This window comes from Malaclemys terrapin, chromosome 2, assembly GCF_027887155.1.
Source record: "Malaclemys terrapin pileata isolate rMalTer1 chromosome 2, rMalTer1.hap1, whole genome shotgun sequence".
Lineage (NCBI taxonomy): Eukaryota > Metazoa > Chordata > Testudines > Emydidae > Malaclemys > Malaclemys terrapin.
This window is the reverse complement of record NC_071506.1, coordinates 230,639,732-230,658,563: the sequence shown is the minus strand read 5'-3', so window position 1 is coordinate 230,658,563 and position 18,832 is coordinate 230,639,732. Positions and strand designations below refer to the sequence as shown.

At 42.1% G+C, this 18,832-nt stretch overlaps 1 protein-coding gene across 1 annotated transcript in view; it reads left to right on the top strand.

Annotated features, from left to right (window-relative positions):
* HDAC9 (histone deacetylase 9) overlaps positions 1-18,832 on the top strand; it is a 641,420-nt gene that overhangs the window by 72,362 nt on the left and 550,226 nt on the right. The window lies entirely within an intron of this gene.

The window sequence follows — 18,832 nt, the reverse complement described above, 5'->3', positions numbered from 1 at the left end:
ATGGATGCACACATGCACTGCAAATTCATAAGGATTTTTTTTAAGCAAAAACATTTTTGCTTTGTTGAAACAATCATCTTGTGTTAATAAGATTAAGCAAATGTTAACTACCATACAATTTTTCCTTGGTACTGTAGTTACCTGTAACTAAACAAACAAACAAAAAAATCCTTACGTTTGTCCTTTAAAAATGTCACTTGTCATTTTTTTTTTCAGAACAACATTCATTTTCCTAAATGGTACTTTCTTTTTATTGTCTGTTGGTCCAGGATATCTTGGGTCTAATACTACCCCCTCTGGTATCTGGTCCCTGGTTGACCTACTGGAATAAATGCCCTCTGTATTCTGTCTCACCCCACCCTGAGGCTTCTGCTGGCGTGTGGCTCCTGCTCTTTGTATTTGTGGATGGCTTTACATCCTCTGGGCTTTTCTTTCAGCATTTCCTTTGGATCTTGGAGCAATGATTTTGCAAACCATAATGGAGCCCATTAGAGTTTTTGTGGTACTGAAACTCCCCTGAAATAACTACACCTCTCTCCGGTGGCTCTTGGCTACTCTGGGCTGGTTTGGTTGCTATAGCTCCATTGTGGCTTCGATTCTAGCATCCCTGACTGTCCAGTTCTGTCCATGTGCCTGAGTAGTGTTTCTCTGTTTTCCACTACAGTTGGTATGTATGCTACAGCTCAGTCTTCCCAAGCCGTTTTTCTTTTACAAAGTTTAACTTGATAGCTCAACTGCCCACCTGTCCTCTGTACCTGTTGGGCTTGACATCTGCCCTTGGAGGAGCTGCTTTTGCAGTATCCAGCTTCCAAGGATTCTCCCAGGTCAGTGTTGATCCTGTTTTCTATCTTATTGGGAAGATTTCTTGACAGTCAGTGGAGTCAAGCCCAGGACCTGGCAATGACGCTTGGGTATTGCTAACTTTCTCTGTGAGGTTTCTTGCAATCAGGAAAAGAACTAGGAATTGTCCAGTGTTACAAAGCTCCTATCCCAGACAGGCTATGAACTACCAGGAATGAATATTGCCTGCCCTGGATCATGGTGGAAGAAGGAAACATTCTTTGGCAGGTTGTTTTAAAAGAAAAAGGAGGAGCCAGTTGCTTGATGCTGCTCAGAGTTGTGGCATGTTACAGGTAATCCTGATGGGCAAGGTGCACATGAAGTGTATTAAATCTTTACATCCTTTTAAGCCAATCATGGCCTTTTAACTAACTACAAAGTCTTTTAACGGATGAGACTAACAGCAAGAAAATACAGTAACAACAAAAAGTGTCTCATGGCCCAGTAAGTGGGTCTTTAATTACAAACTACATCATTCATTCTTGGGTTCCCTCTCCAGTAACAATTGCAGCAGCTACCAAGTGACAAGTCCTTTGAATCTGCTACAAAGAACATTCTAGACCCCATACACTTCCCACAAGGTTCATAAAGCTCCAGCTACCACAAAACTGCTAAAGGTATGTGCAGAATGCATTTTTTTTATCAGAGGGACTTGCAGTTCAGCACATGGATGTCATAAATACATAGGGAGTGTACGTATATTTCTACAGATACACAGATAATTGCGGAAATAAGATGTTTTACACAGGAACTTTCACAAAACACCCTAAATAAAATACAAAGTAAAGAGTGTTATAGCATCTCAAACTTTTTCTGTAGTTTCTGAATTCATTAGATTAGCTGCATAAATATCAGGAGGAATAATTGGAATAACAGATTATGTTGAACACCCAAAGAAAGAATGTTTGACAACTTCTAATTTTTTTCCACCCACACACCACTTCCTAAGTTTGTCTCTGGCAGCCCTGATGTGTCTGCAGAAGAAGTGATTCCGTAATGATAATGAGAATACTTATAACAGGTAATTTGCAGATTAACTCTCACAAAGTGGGGCTATTTTGTAGCACCTTGATGTGGAAGTTGGTGCAGTTTTAAAACTGTACAGAAGAGTGTAAAAGGATACAAAATGTATTGAGCATATTCTAGAAGGTGACATTGAATGCTGGCTTATTAGTTAATTTTAAGCATACTACCTCTGAACTGTTACTTATAAGTAGTTTTAGACACAGGTTTTATCTTTGCCCAAGTCACCTCATGTCATAGATGGTGAAACATTAAATTTGTTACAGAAGGTTCTTTATGCAAAGGAAATTAAGGAAAATAATGTCACCCTCTTGTAAGATCTTTGCATTAACATGTCTGTCAAAAGCCACATCTTGGTGTTTTGTGTTCTGATGTGCCTTATGGAATCTTGTGTGTTGTGTAGAAAGTTATCAAAGAGATAATTGACATGCACATCCATCACCTGAGTTTTTTTTGTATTTTTTCTTTAAACTGGGTTAAGTATTGGCCCATTTTCCAGTGCACTCATTGCCTAAGCTCAGGGCTTGAACTGTTTTTTATCATTCACAAAGTGTTGGGGAAAGGTAATAGTTGAAGCAGAATTTGAATTTTGCAGAAAGTATAAATGCACAGAAGTAAAACTACAGAGGTAGCTATTCATTAATATTGTGCCTCCTTAATAACACTAGACTTGCAAGCAAGAGTATAAAATTTATGGATGACTTATGCTGGGGAAAGTGATGTGGCAAAGACATGCTGCATTTTCTGTAGGTGCACAGTCCTGTTACTCATCCTGTTGCCTCTGTGTTCTGTGAATCAGTCACTGCTAATCAAAAAAGAAATATTAACTATTACAGGAAACAACAAGCTCACTAACTTCTGGGACTACATTAGTAGTCCTTTTTCCTCACAAGAATGTTGGGCAAATCCTGTTGATTTTACTCAGCTACAACCTGCATAGAGCACAGTGGGACTTGTGCCTGAGTAAAGACTCCAGCGCTGTAGTTCATTGAAGATATTCAGTGTGAATAGGGGTGGCAGAATCTGATGGTTATTAAGTTGTATCTAGTTAATTCATATTAACTTCAGTCAACCCAGGATTTCACCCTAAAACCTTACCTCTCAGAAATTCTGATTGAGTTCTGTTGTCTTTACACAAATATTTATCACAGTTTCCTGTAGGGCAGATGGGTGGTGGTTGTCCCACTAGCCTGAGTGTCAGGGGCGGCTCCAGGCACCAAGCGCGTGCCTGGGGCGGCCTACTGGTTGCTGTGGGGGCGGCAGGCAGGCGGCTTTCGGCAGCATGCTTGCGGGAGGTCCACCGGTCCCGCGGCTTCGGCGGCAATTCAGTGGCGGGGACGCCAATGGCGTGGCACTGGGGGATCTCCCACAGGCATGCCGCCGAATCCATGTGACCAGCAGACTGCCTGCAGGTGCACCGCCGAAAGCCGCCTGCCTGCCATGCTTGGGGCGGCAAAAAACATAGAGCTGCCCCTGCTGAGTGTCCCTGACCTGGTTCCTGGCCCCCAGAGAAGCTCATGAGTGACTTTGACAGTCTTTACTGGGCAAGCCCCCGATAAGCAGTGGCATGAAGAATAGCAGCAGAGGGAGGAACTCAGAAACACTTAACTCATACATGGTGCTTTCATGCTAGGACCTGGAATTACCTGCTGTCTGTTCCTCCTAAGGCCTGGTGTATACACAAGTTGCACTGCTTTCACTATATTGGTATAATAAAGTGGTACAACACCCCTTCTCCCCCCGTGTAGCAGAGTTATACTGGTATAGCTTATTCTCATACGAGAACATAAGTGCTGGAACTGGGGTTGCTGCTGCACCCTTTGGCTTGAAGCGGTTTCCATTACATACAGGGTTTACAGTTTGGTTCAATGGCTCTCGGCATCCCCACTATACAAATTGTTCCAGCCCCCCTGTATGAGAAGGGGAATACGCTGTACTAGCATAAGCCACATTCATTCATAGAATATCAGAGGTGGAAGGGACCTCTGGAGGTCATCTAGTCCAACCCCCTGCTCAAAGCAGGGCCAATCCCCAGACAGATTTTTTGCCCCAGATCCCTAAATGGTCCCCCACAAGGATTGAACTCACAACCCTGGGTTTAGTAGGCCAATACTCAAACCACTGAGGTATCCCTCCCCCATTCTGGTTTAACTGTGTAAACAGTAGGGGATGTACTGGTATAATGATCTTGGTTTATTTAAAAAAAACAAAAACACCCTAGCCAAAATAGTTATATTGGTGCAAAATCTGTGTGTTGACCAGCCCTACGAGGCAGATAGAAACAGCAAAGAAATATATGGAGGAATGGAAGAGGAGGAAAACTCAGATTTGAAACAGAAAACAAGAGGAGCTGATAAATGAAAGACTGCAAAAATGGAATGAGGTAGGAGTGTAGTCAGGGGGAAGATGAAAAAAATAGATGAAGAAAGAGAGAGAGAGGGGAAGACGAGAGATGGACGATACAGAAATACACATATAGGTGAGAATAAAAAGATATGGGTAAGGCCCTACCAAATTCATGGTCCATTTTGGTCAATTTCATGGTCACAGAATTTTATAAATAAATAATAAATTTCATGATTTCAGCTATTTAAAACTGAAATTTCACAGTGTTGTAATTGTAGGGGTCCTGACCCAAAAAGGACTTGTGCGGGAGTTGCAAGGTTATTGTAGGGGGGATTGTGGTACTGCTACCCTTACTTCTGTGCTGCTGCTGGCGGTGGTGCTGCCTTCAGCGCTGGGCAGCTGGAGAGTAGCGGCTGCTGGCCAGGAGCCCAGCTCTGAAGGCAGAGCCGCTTCCAGCAGCACAGAAGTAAGGATGGCATGATATGGTATGGCCACCCTTCTGTGGTGCTGCTGCTGGTGGGGCGTGGCCTTCAGAGCTGGGCGCCCGGCCAACAGCTGCTGCTCTCTGGTCACCCAGCTCTGAAGGCAGCGCAGAAGTGAAGGTGGCAATACTATGACCCCCCCCCACCCTAAAATAACCTAGTGACCCCTCTGCAACTCCCTTTTTGGGTCAGGACCCCCAATTTGAGAAACGCCGGTCTCCCCAGTGAAATCTGTATAGTATAGGGTAAAGGCACACAAAAGACCAGATTTCATGGCCTATGATGCATTTTTCTTAGCTGTGAATTTGATAGGGCCTTAATTATGGGGAAATGCCTCAAGCTCCCTCAGATACTGATGTCATGAGAAGTCCTGGATCAGATTCTCTCTAAGACCCACCCTGGCATGTCCTCTGTGCTGGGTGAGGGAGCGGTATAGGAGCTGGGTATGCTGACTTTGTCAACTCAGAGCTTCTCAGGTGGCCCAATGGGGCTAGCGTCCAGCCCCATTTTGTTGCTCAGGCAGCTCAAAAGGACTAGGGTGGATGAGACAATCTTAGCAGCTATTTAATAAAGTGCTTTCTGATTTTTGTGTATGCTGTTGCAACTGAGATGGCATTTAGATGTTCACTAAAATGATGAGGTTCTTGGAAGGAATAAAAATCTCAGGCTTCAGGTCTTAAGACAGTCACTATTAGATATTACAGTGAGACTTTCATGCACTTTCCTATGAAGCATCTGATGCTGGCCACTGTTGGAGAGAGGATACTGGATTAAATGGACCATAGGTCTGATCCAGTATGTCCATTCCTATGTTTCTTGGTTCTTAAAAGCAGATTTGCCATCCATATGAGAGAAGGGATTTTATGGGGGGTTTTCCTTTCAAATTATAGTCTAGATGTTTGGTAGGTAGTTTGCAGGATGTTCCATGCAGAACAGGTTTAGGAAAACAGTTTTATTACAGACTTTGAGAATCTTTCAAATGCAAGTTAACACAGCAGCCAGCAAATACAGCCTTGCAGCAGTTATGACCTTGTTCTTGACATATCCTGTGAAACCCATTTTAAACATCAGGATTTTAACATGCATTGTTCAAATGAGCAATACAGCACAAGTCATAGATTGGTTGGTAAACTGTGTAACCCCCATCCCAACATACCAGTTCCTGATATTGGTCTCCAAAAAGTGACTCCTTTTATGGTAAAATCTGACAAAAATAATCTTTTTTTTCCTAATTAAGTACACCTCCATTATTTAGAAATACTGTACTCTAATGCTAAACCTGGTTGGTATTCTTAAGCAATGTGCATAACTTGCAATTTATAGGCAAATATTTAATTTGTTGGGTGATGCTGTAAAGCATGAAGATCTTTATCTACCCAAGAAGTATAATAAACCCTTGAAGTGTCTTATCACTCTGATGTTGGATCTCAAAATAAAATAAGGTTAAAATACTAAACTTGTGCATTCACTGAGCTCGTGAACAGTTACATGGATATGACATTGCCGAATGTTAAGAGAGCTTAATTTGTGTCCAGAGTTCTAAAACCATTGCCTAATGGTTATTAGAGCATCCTTACATCACTGACTGTAGTGGTCAAAAATCTGTGGTCATAAATAAGGAAATCTGCGAGGGCATCAGAGTAACCAAGTAGCTCACATTCCTAGAAGAGCAGCAGAGAGGGTGAAATCCTGACTCCACTGAAGTCAAAAACTGATTAGTGATTCAGATTGCTCCCCTACCATAATGTACTATAAATAGTTAACTTGTAACTGTATTGAAGACTATAGAGATCAAGGTATTCTGATTGCACCTTCTTAGTCAGGAGTGGGAAGCCATATTTAGCTTTTTGTTTCCATGCTGCAGCACTTCTTAGAGTGGCTATTCTTCCGTGCAGTGGTAGCGAGCATTACTGGGTGTCAGGAGCACTCGGTTTCATTCTCCCTCATGGTGCAGCAGCTGGCAAATGGATTGTGGGTCAGCTCTGATCCCTGAAGACAGGTGTGGGGTTGTTGTAGCATGGGCTAAGGTTGTTTTCTGAAGAGGAGGCACAGAAAGAGAATAACACCCAAAATACTTTACAGGCTAATATGGGGTCCAACTGAGATCTGAGTTGAGCTGTCCTGTGTACAGTACTATAAATCCCTCCTGGCCAGAGACTCCAAAATCCTTTTCCCTGTAAAGGGTTAAGAAGCTCAGGTAACCTGGCTGGCATCTGACCTAAAGGACCAATAAGGGGACAAGATACTTTCAAATCTTGGGGGGGAAGGCTTTTGTTTGTGTTCTTTGTTTGGGAGTGTGTTCGTTCTCGGGACTGAGAGGGACCAGAAATCAATCCAGGTTCTCCACATCTTTCTAAACAAGTCTCTCCTATTTCAAACTTGTAAGTAAATAGCCAGGCAAGGCGTGTTAGTTTTCCTTTGTTTTTCTCAACTTGTAAATGTACCTTTTACTAGAGTGTTTATCTTTGTTTGCTGTACTTTGAACCTGAGACTAGAGGGGAGTCCTCTGAGCTCTTTAAGTTTGATTACCCTGTAAGGTTAATTTCCATACTGATTTTACAGAGATGATTTTTACCTTTTTCTTTAATTAAAAGCCTTCTTTTTAAGAACCTGATTGATTTTTCCTTGTTTTAAGATCCAAGGGTTTTGGATCTTGATTCACCAGGAGTTGGTGGGAGGAAGGAGGGGGGATGGTTAATTTCTCCCTGTTGTAGATCCCAGGGGGGTTGGAACTTGATTCACCAGGAGTTGGTGGGAGGAAGGAGGGGGAATGGTTAATTTCTCCTTGTTTTAAGATCCAAGGGGTTTGGATTTGTTTTCACCAGGGATTTGGTGAAGGTTTTTCAAGGCTTCCCAGGAAGGGAATCCATTGAAATGGTGGCAGCCGAACCAGAGCTAAGCTGGTAGTTAAGCTTAGAAGTTTTCATGCAGGCCCCTACATTTGTACCCTAAAGTTCAAAGTGGGGATCCAGCCTTGACAGGGTCCAACTGAGATCTGAGTTGAAATGAGGGACTCAAAGCTGGTGCAATTTACACCTTCATCTGGACACCTCAGGACCACTTAAGACTCCCTTAGGCACAGACAGCCCAATGTGGGTGCCATTTTGGTGACTTTATCATAGCTCAGCTGCAATGACTGGCTTCTAGGGAATATCTTCAGTGCTGGGGCAGTGCTGCCTGCCTGCACGCCTCCCTCTTCCCCCAACCATCACAGCCCCTTGCATGGTAGTGTGACTGGGCCTGGGGCCAAGAGTGGGAGTGGCCAGAATGCTCTGTGCTCCATCAGTTCTGGATTGCAGAGCAGCCCATTGGTAGCTGTGGGCGACCCCTGTAAATTAGAGTAGTTCCTGATGTTGCGCTAACCGATGCTCCCAAACGACTTTGTTTACCTTTGAAAGGAGACAAAAGGGACACTCTCTTTCCACAAGGGAGGTTTTCTGTGCCCCAGATCATACTGTTGCCCATCTCTAATTCTGCAATATCTTTTTTGAGGTGGAGTGGGTGACCAATACTGTACAGTGTATTCTAGATGAGTCCGCACCATTGATTTATATAATAACATTATTATAATGCACATCAAAGGGATAGAAGGGAATGATGTATTAGGGAAGGCACTTACCAGTAGAGTGAAAGTACATGAAAGTTAAAGTGAGGTGCATCTTACAGGAATAAGCTGCTTGCTTGATTTGGTTCAGTTGCATAATATACAGCATGACTAGCACTGTCTAGCTTGTCATCTTATAATTCTTTGAATTGCTTAATGCATAAAGGACAACAACATCTAGAAGTTGTAATTCTCTAATTTAGAGGCATAGTTGAGTATGCCATACTAACACTTCTCAATGATACATTTTTTAAAAAAGGTTTAAAATAGGGGAGAAAAGGCATAAATGTGAACATGCTGTTTCACTTTTCCCCTATTTGAATGCTGCAATAAACCCAACTAGAGGGGCAGATTTAAGAATTTAATTTTTCTTTTTTAAAAACAAAAAAAGAAAGGCAGTTAGGATTGAGGCTTTCTGGAGGCTCTGACAAGTTGGGCTTCAGAATTCATGTTTGTTGTGGTAGGGACTTTTCACTCCATCTCAGACAGTCCCGTACAACAAGAACTGTTATCACTTCCATTTGCTGTTCAGTCCAGAACGGAAACAGATTGGAATTTAAAACCCAAAGCAGACCGAAGTACTAAAAGATTAAGTTCAGTTTTACTCTTTATCATGTATTGGAAGGAAATAAACCACGATTAATGGTCTACTTCACTTGCGATATTGTGGAAATGGCGGATTCCACGATGTTAAGCTTCTTTGCAGAGCGCACAATTTTGAGGTTTGCAACACACACTTTTCCTCATTAGTACATTAAATGATCTTGGAGAGTTTTGGGATTCACCTTCAGTTCTAAACATTTTCCAGAATTAGCAGAGACAGCAAAGCAACCACTATCGATCTTACTTAAGTCTGTGGATGCTGAGCGTGCAGTATCGTGGTACGGCCAAATCTTCACAAAGCAAAGACAGAGCATGAAGGAGACCACTGTAGCAGGGCGTACTACACTAGCATTCAATGCCTGTAAAATGTAAATGGCTAAAGTGACTAGACTATTTCTACAGCAGTTGTGTTTAGACTTCTGAATTTTATATTGAACCTGTCACTTTTTTTTTAAATGAACGTAATATAGTTGCACCAAATTTTCTGGTTATTAGAAAATTTGCAGGCATAGCATAATAGTTGAGTGTTAATATCATTCTAGCAAATTTTCCTTAAACCAATAGGTCTACTGTGGCTTTTCCAAATTACTGCTATTAATTTTCTGTAATTTTTCATATCTTGTCCACAACTCAGCCACAATTATGTGAAGATCATACTGTGATTCAGGTAGGGTCTTAATCGTGATTACTTATTTCTGTGTTTTGCTCATTCTTCCATCATGCACTGTATACTTTAGTGCCACAGACCAATTTCTTTTTGTGAAAAAAGTCTGCTCTTAAGGAAACAAATATTGCATATGCAGAGTTGCTGACTTACTTTAGTTCTAGCTGCGTTTGATTTTATTATAGCTATGAGTCTGTCTTTTTTTTTTTACTATATAATGATGCAGTCAGTTTGTGTGTCTGTATTATGCAGTAATAAATACAAAATTCAATGTCCTGGCTTGAATGTTTGTCTTCTGCATGCATGAAAATTAAGGCCTGATAGTATTGGAAAGCCTTAAATTTAAGAGTTCTCTGCATATTGGTCTGCTAATACAAGTAAAGATTGAGAAGTAACACCTTTGCCCTTACAGTTCTGGGGTTTGTCTTGAACTGAACAGTAGTTTTCTGCTTGGTACCAATGTCCTAAGGAGACAAAGACCAACCAAATCCATTTTCACTACTGAGGTAAACTATATGAATGAAGATCTTCATGGGGGCAGGGAAGGCCTTAATATAGTATTATCTAACTCAATTTTTTTCATGAGTATTTTGCTTCCTTCAGTGTTCAATTCTCCAGACACTCCTTGCAATTTTGTAAGAGCCAGGGAACAGACAGGTCTTTTAATTGGGACACAAGCTATTTTATTCAGCCTTCTATCCATCTTAAACAGTTACTGTGCCACAAGAATTGCACAAACCTTTTCTTAACTGTAGGCGGTTGTTCATTTATTAATGTAAACACCATGTGCCTTGGATGTGTGAGCCCTAAAAATAAACTTAGAGATAAAAATAGATCTGAGAGTTTTGAGATGTTGCTTAATCAGAACCAGCTGCAAGCTGTCTAGAAAACGTAAGTTATATCAGCCAGATGGCTTTTGCCCTTTTTGCTTTAGACAGCATGTAATTTGGGTAACTGCAGCTATAGTAATATATTTTGCCAGTCAAACTGTTTGATAAACATATTTGTTTAGAACAGACACCACCAATTAGAGAGCCAGTAAAAATGTTATTTTAATATTTCCCCACATGGGTAAGTCAAAGAATGGTTTCATAATGCTAAATTCATAGGAACATACTATATATGTTCACAAGAAAAGCCCCTATTTGCATTGGGCCAAAATTTGGTACATTTAGAATAATAATTTACTCCATGAATAGTCCCAATGAAGTCAATGGGAGTAAAGTACTATTCAACATGATTAGGAGTATCAGAATCTTGCCTAAGATAATTACTAATATTTATATTAGCATAGTGACCCAAAACCCTAATCAAGATCAGGTCCCCATTGTAATAGGTAGAGCTAGTTGGAACATTTTTTGCTGAAATGTTTTACAGAGACTTAGCAATTTCCATGAGACTTTTGTTGGGAAGATTTCTGGGTCCAGGTCAACAGAAAGAGAGAGTTGAGAGAGACTCAGTTGGGTGGGTAGGTACTGGCCGGTGATGTGGGAGATTAAGATTGAAGTCCCTGATTTGGAGTGATCTAGGAAGGTAGTCTCATTATGAATCAGGTAGAGCATGGACTTCAACCTGGGTCTCCCACATCACAGGTTGGTATCCAAACCACCCACCTGTAGTCACTCTTTCCTGCTCTGGACCCATCACAAAGACTTTCCCAATGAAAATATAGTGGAAAGCCCAGGCCAGGACTCTAACACCACCCAGATATAGTGTGTGTGTGTGTGTGGGGGGGGGGGGGTTCATTTTCATAGGCGTGGAATGAAAACATTTCAAAAGTTGCAGTGAAATACAATTGTCATCTGGTGGTCAACTCAAATAATAGGTGCCATACATATGCAAGTTCTCTGTCTCAAAGAGCTTAAACATGTTTCAGTACTCCTCTGTGGCTAATCCTAATGCTGTATTATATCAAATGTTCCTCTGTGTAGAACATGAACATCTCATTGTAATTGTACTTGCAGGTACAGATTTGAATAGTTTCCTGCCTTGTCAAACATTTAGTTCTTATGGTGTACATTACCCTGAGTTCTTTGACAGTTAGTTCTATGTAAAATAGATTAAAATAAAAGCCAAATCAAAGTCTAACAAATATACTGAATCACTCAGGCCCCAGTATGGGAAAAGAAAAAGTGAAATACTATGGAGCCAAGGATGGTCAAAGTAAAAATAATCTCTACAATAAACGATTTTTTTTTTAAACTAAAGCAAGAGAAATGGAATAAGACACATTCCTGGGGAGAAGCAAGTGGCTTATTGTAGGAGCCATAGTGGCAACAGCCAAACTGTGCACTTGCTTGAAACATGGTAGTAGGATCTGGAAACACTGATAGTATCTGAACACAGATACCCTTTGTGCCAAGGATCAAAGATAGGGGTCTTAAAACTTAAAGCAAAGTTCACTACAGGCTTTAATAAGCAATACTAATTAAGTAGCCCTTCTGCTACTTTATAGACAGCTGATGTAAAATACACAGCAGGCATACGACCACATTTTATGTGTATGAAAACGATGGTTATTGATATTAAATGCTCTCCATACCCTTGTCCCATCACTTCCTTTCATTTCCTTTGAAAGTTTGTCTTGTTAGAGCATTAAGGTTTTTCTTAAATCATGTTCAGTTTCCTTTTACTCTTGATGTTTGGAATGCAATTTCTGCCCTAACTTTTGCTATTTGCTTTAATTTTAGCTGTTGCATTTAACTTCATTGAGAAGACCTAAATACTCTTTCCCCCCCCCCCCAAACCCTGTTCTCTGTGCCTGTGTTCAGCAACCAGCATCTTCACTCCTTCCTTCTACTCCAGATCCTCACTCAAAAGAGGAACAGTGCCACAACTACAGTTTCTACCAGACAAGTAGATGGAAATCGGAGGCAATAGGTCGGGTCGGGTTTTACATGCCCCCCAGAGTTGCTGCTTTATTTATACAGACCATGCTCACATGGACTGAGCATGCTCAGAAACATCTGTTGAATCTGCCACCCTCTTTCTGTCGTCCCCTTCCCCCGCCACACATACACACAAAATCAGCAAGTACTGTTCATCTCTGATGAAACTGGCATTCTCTCCTCAACATGTAATTCTTCTGCATTCATCATGAGGGATGGGTTCTTTTATTTTTGAAATGCAGAAACACATTAATCAGTCTTTATCAGGCCTGTAATTTTTTGTACTAACTGATGCTAAGCATAATTTTAAAATGTCCAAAAGCTTTTGGAAGCATTTCAATATAAAATCAGGTGGGGAAGAAAAGATGGGGGAGTTGCATTGTATGTAAGAGAGCAGTATGGCTGCTCAGAGCTCCAGTCTGAAACTGCAGAAAAACTTGAGTCTCTGGATTAAGGTTTAGAAGTGTGAGCAATAAGGGTGATGTTGTGGTGGGAATCTACTACAGACCACCAGACCAGGGGGAGGAGGCTTTCTTCAGGCAACTAACAGAAGTTACTAGATCACAGGCCCTGGTTCTCATAGGGGACTTCAGTCACCCCAATATCTGCTGGGAGAACAATACAGCAGTGCACAGACAATCCAGGAAGTTTTTGGAAAGGGTAGGGGACAATTTTCCTGGTGCAAGTGCTGGAGGAACCAACTAGGGGCAGAGCTCTTCTCAACCTGCTGCTTACAAACAGGGAAGAATTAGTAGGGGAAGCAAAAGTGGATGGGAACTTGGGAGGCAGTGACCATGAGATGGTAGAGTTCAGGATCCTGACAAGGAAGAAAGGAGAGCAGCAGAATATGGACCCTGGACTTCAGAAAAGCAGACTTTGATTCCCTCTGGGAACTGATGGGCAGGATCCCCTGAGAGAAGAACATGAGGGGGAAAGGAGTCCAGGAGAATTGGCTGTATTGTAAAGAATCCTTATTGAGGAATAAACCATCCCAATGTGTAGAACGAATAGTAAATATGGCAGGCGACCAGCTTGGCTTAACAGTGAAATCTTTGCTGATCTTAAACCCAAAAAAAGAAGCTTACAAGAAGTGGAAGATTGGACAAATGACCAGGGAGGAATATAAAATTACTCAGGCATGCAGGAGTGAAATCAGGAAGGCCAAATGACACTTGGAGTTGCAGCTAGCAAGGGATGTTAAGAGTAACAAGAAGGGTTTCTACAGGTATGTTAGCAACAAGAAGGTGGTCAAGGAAAGTGTGGGCCCCTGACTGAATGGGGAAGGCAACCTAGTAACAGAGGATGTGGAAAAAGCTAATGTATTCAATGCTTTTTTTGCCTCTGTCTTCACGAACAAGGTCAGCTCCCAGACTACTGCACTTAGAGTGACCAGATGTCCTGATTTTATAGGGACAGTCCCGATATTTTTTTTTTTTTTAAGATGGGCTCTTATTACCCCCAACCCCATGTCTCAATTTTTCACACTTGCTATCTGGTCACCCTAACTGCACTGGGCAGCACAGTATGGGGAGGAGATGACCAGCCCTCTGTGGAGAAAGAAGTGGTTCAGGACTATTTAGAAAAGCTGGACGAGCACAAGTCCCTGGAAAAATCATGGAGCAGGTCTTCAAGGAATCAATTCTGAAGCACTGTGAGGAGAGGAAAGTGATCAGGAACAGTCAGCATGGATTCATGCCTGACTAAGCTAATTGCCTTCTATGATGAGATAACTGGCTCTGTGGATGAGGGGAAAGCAGTGGACGTGGTATTCCTTGACTTTAGCAAAGCTTTTGATACAGTCTCCCACAGTATTCTTGCCAGCAAGTTAAAGAATGGGCTGGATGAATGGACTGTACGGTGGATAGAAATCTGGCTAGCTCATCGGGCTCAATGGGTAGTGATCAATGGCTCCATGTCTAGTTGGCAGCCGGTATCAAGCGGAGTGCCCCAAGGGTCGGTCCTGGGGCTGGTTTTGTTCAATAACTTCATTAATGATCTGGAGGATGGCGTGGACTGCGCCCTCAGCAAGTTTACAGTTGACACTAAACTGGGAGATGTGGTAGATATGCTGGAGGGTAGGGATAGCATACAGAAGGACCTAGACAAATTAGAGGATTGGGCCAAAAGAAACCTGATGAGGTTCAAGAAGGACAAGTGCAGCATCCTGCAACTTAGAAAGGAAAAATCCTATGCACTGCTATGGACTAGGGACAGAGTGGCTAGGCAGCAGTTCTGCAGAAAAGGACCTAGGGGTTACAGTGGATGAGAAGCTGGATATGAGTCAGTGTGCCCTTGTTGCCAAGAAGGCTGACATTTTGGGCTGTATAAGTAGGAGCATTGCCAACAGATTGAGGGACATGATCATTCTCCTCTATTCGGCATTGGTGAGACCTCATCTGGAGTCCTGGGGCCCCACACTACATGAAGGATGTGGAAAAATTGGAAAGAGAACAGCGGAAGGCAACAAAAATGATTAGGGGGCTGGAGCACATGACTTATGAGGAGAGGCTGAGGGAATTGGGATTATTTAGTCTGAAGAGAATAATGAGGGGGGATTTGATAGCTGCTTTCAACTACCTGAAAGGGGGTTCCAAAGAGGATGGATCTAGACTATTCTCAGTGGTACTAGATGACAGAACAAAGAGTAATGGTCTTAAGTTGCAGTGGGAGAGGTTTAGGTTGGATATTAGGAAAAACTTTTTCACTAGGAGGGTGGTGAAGCACTGGAATGGGTTACCTAGGGAGGTGGTGGAATCTCTTCTTTAGAAGTTTTTAAGGTCATGCTTGACAAAGCCCTGGCTGGGATGATTTAGTTGGGGTTTAGGTCCTGCTTTGAGCAGGGGGTTGGACTAGATGACCTCCTGAGTTTCCTCCCAACCCTGATATTCTATGATTCTATGAAAATAAATTTCAAAAGTGACGTAGAAGTGGATGAATGTGTTGTGGGGTTTTTTTTGGGGGGGGGAGGGGGGATTAAAGAATTGCAATTTTTGGGTTTTTTTTTTATAATTTGTTGAAACAAGTGATTTAAGAACTTGCAGGTCTGACGTCTCCTGCATGTGATTGCATGTTCAACTTACAAGTGGATCTTAAAATAGTACCACTTTAGTCAAGTTCTAAGATGTCTTAGGGGGAAATCAAACTGAGTGTTTATTAGTTTTTGACAGGAGCAGCAATAAAGCTACGCAGATGTAATTTTTAAAGTAGATGTATACATGGTTGCACGACATGGGGTCTTAAACAGATGAGTTTCCGGATTTAGATCACCCCAGCTGTAGGAGCAGTTCCGTGATTAGTATGATTGCTCCAGTTTTTTTATTTAAATATTTAGTCAGTGATATACAAATGGTTCCAGTCCATTTACTAAGGGATGATTGTAGCCCCATTCCCTAAACAGACATACAGGGGAGTAAGAGAGAGAATAAGGCCCCCTGACAACCCTTACATGACCATGTTAGCATGGTCTTCATTCTGGCTCCAGGTGGAGTAGGGGTTGAATATCTAGCATTCTACCCAACCCCCTAAGCAGATGGGCAGAAGGAGGCAGAGAGAGGCTGGTTTTGGACAGAGCATTGGCTTTACTCTGGATGGGTTGGCCTACAGACCTGAGCCAGTATAAGGGGGGAAGTAGGCTGCACTCAGTAATTGCAGCAAGTTACTTCATAGGGAATGTTATAGCTAACAATTTCCTGCTCAGTGTTACATCTAACATGGGGGAATTCAATGTTAGACTTCATCTTGGCAGACAAAAAGGAACTGCACACAGAACTAAAAGTTAATGGTAGGTTAGGTACAAGTGATCATGACTGGATGACACCTATAATGTGCAAACGCCATAAAGTCCAGTCCAGTGATCTATATACTTGGTGATTTAAAAGGGCCACTTTCACAAAGCTGAAAACAATTATAAGCCAAATCAGCTTGGAGGAAGAATTTAATCACAAAAATGTGAATGATAAATTGGAATTATGGAAGAACACTTTACTAAATGCCCCCCAAAGCCACAATCCCATAACTGAGTAACACGAATTGACAGGTTTAGAGGACAAGGGAAGGCAACTATTTACCCCTCCCCCCCACAAAAAATGGAAGAAAGGGGATAGAAAAATAAGGAAAGCAAAGGAATATAAGGAGAAATCTATGGCCAGTAGAGTTAAGGACAAGAAGGAGTTTTTACAGTTATTAGGAACAAAAAGAATCCTAACAATGCTCATGGCCCATTACTAAGTGGAAATGGTAGAATTCTCAATAATGCAGAAAAGGCAGGTAAATATTTCTGTTCTGTATTTGGGGAAAAAAACTGATGTAATCATATTTTATGCTAGATACTAGTGGAATGGAAAGAGTGTTAGGAAGGATATTAAACAGCAGCTACTTGGGTAGACATATTTGAATCAGCAGGTCCGGATAACTTACATCCAAGAGTTTTAAAAGAGCTGGCCGAGGAGTTTGCTGGATCAGTAATGTTGATTTTCAATAAGTTTTGGAACACCAGGGAAGTTGCAGAAGAAAAGAAAGCTAATGTTCTGTCAGTAAAAAGGTAAATGTGATGTCCTGGCTATTTTATAGGCCTGTCAGTCTGACATTGATACTGGGTAAGATAATGGAGCAGCCGATCCAAGATATCAATTAATAAAGATTTAAAGGTGGCTAATATAATATATGACAATCAACATGGGTTTATGGAAAATAGAGCCTGCCAAACTAACTTCATCTCTCTCTTTTTTTAAAAATGAGATAAAGGTAATAGTATTTATGTAATGTACTTAGACTTCTGTAAGGCATTTGACTTGCATAACATTTTGATTAAAAAACTAGAAAGATATAAAATTAATATGGCACTGTAACAGTGCAGGACTCAGCCCTGCAGTGCCTCCTACTGGGCATTGGGAATTAGCTCTTTTTCCAGCTCCAGAGCACCCTCTGCAGGCCGGTGTCCCACTGCTGCTGGCCCTCATATCCCTCCCAGTGCCCCTTTACCTGGGGTCTGCCCCCTGGCAATACCCCCACCGGTCTCTATGGGTCTCCCCTCTCTGGGAAACCCCCAATCCTCTAATCTCCACCTTGCCTCAGTCTGGGCTACTGTCAGTCATCACTAAGCCCCCGCTCCTTGGGCAGACTGAAGTGTAAAAGCCACTCATCATAGGCAAGGGGGTTCAGACCTGTTACCTTCCTCTGCCTCCAGTACCTCTATGGGCCTAGGACCAGGCCCTGCAGCCTGGTGAGGTGCCAGCCTGGAGCTCCCCTGCTCCTCTGGCCTTTCCCCCACCCTGCTTCACTCCAGTACCCTTTAGGGCTCAGGCAGCTAGGTCCATCTTCCTCCTCAGCTAGAGGGAGATTCTGCCAGCTCCTGGCTCACTGGCCTTTTATAGGGCCAGCTGTGGCCTGATTGGGGCATGACCCAGCTGCAGCTGCTTCCCCAATCAGCCTAGTTGCTGCTTTCTCCCAGCCACAGCCCTCCCCAGGGCCACTTTTAACCCCTCCCGGGCAGGAGCGGGTGATCACCCCGCTACAGACACATATTAATTGATCAATAACTGGTTAACTGATAGGTCTTAAAATGTAACTGAACAAGGAATTGCCATTGAGTAGCAGTTTCTGGTGGAGTCCTGCAAGGATCCATTTTTGGCCCTGTGCTATTTAACATTTTTATCAATGACCTGGAAGTAAACAAAATAATCACTGATAAAGTTTACAGATGACACAAAATAGGGGGAATGATAAATAATGAAGAATACAGGTCACTGATACAGAGCGATCTGGAATACTTGGGAAGCTTGGCGCAAGCAAACAATATGTATTTTAATATGGCTAAATGTATACATCTAGAAACAAAAAATGTAGGCCATACTTAACGGGGGCAGGAGGGGGTGAGGGGAGGAACAACTCTATCCTGGGAAACAGGGACTCTGAAAAAGATTTGGTGGTTGAAGTGGATAATCAGCAGAACAAGTGCTCCAGAGTGACACTGTGGCCAAAAGGGCTAATGCAAAACCCTGGATAAATAAGCAGGAGAATCTTGAATAGGAGTAGAGAGATTATATGTGTTTGGCACTCATGTGACTGCTGCTGGGCTACTGGTGTTCACAATTCAGGAAGGATGTTCATAAATTAGAGAGGGTTCAGAGAAGCCACGAGAAGGATTGAGAGGTTAGAAAACGTGCCTTACTGTGATTGTGCTCTTTGAGTCTCTATTTAGCTTAACAAAAAGAAGGTTAAAGGGTGATTTGATTACAGACTATAAGTACCCCCATGGTGAAAAATAAGTGATAACAGGCTCTTCAGTCTAGCAGAAGAAAGTATAACCGCATCCAGTGGCTTGAAGCTGAAGCTAGACAAATTCAGAGTAGAAAAATAAGTTATAAATTTTTAACAGTGACGG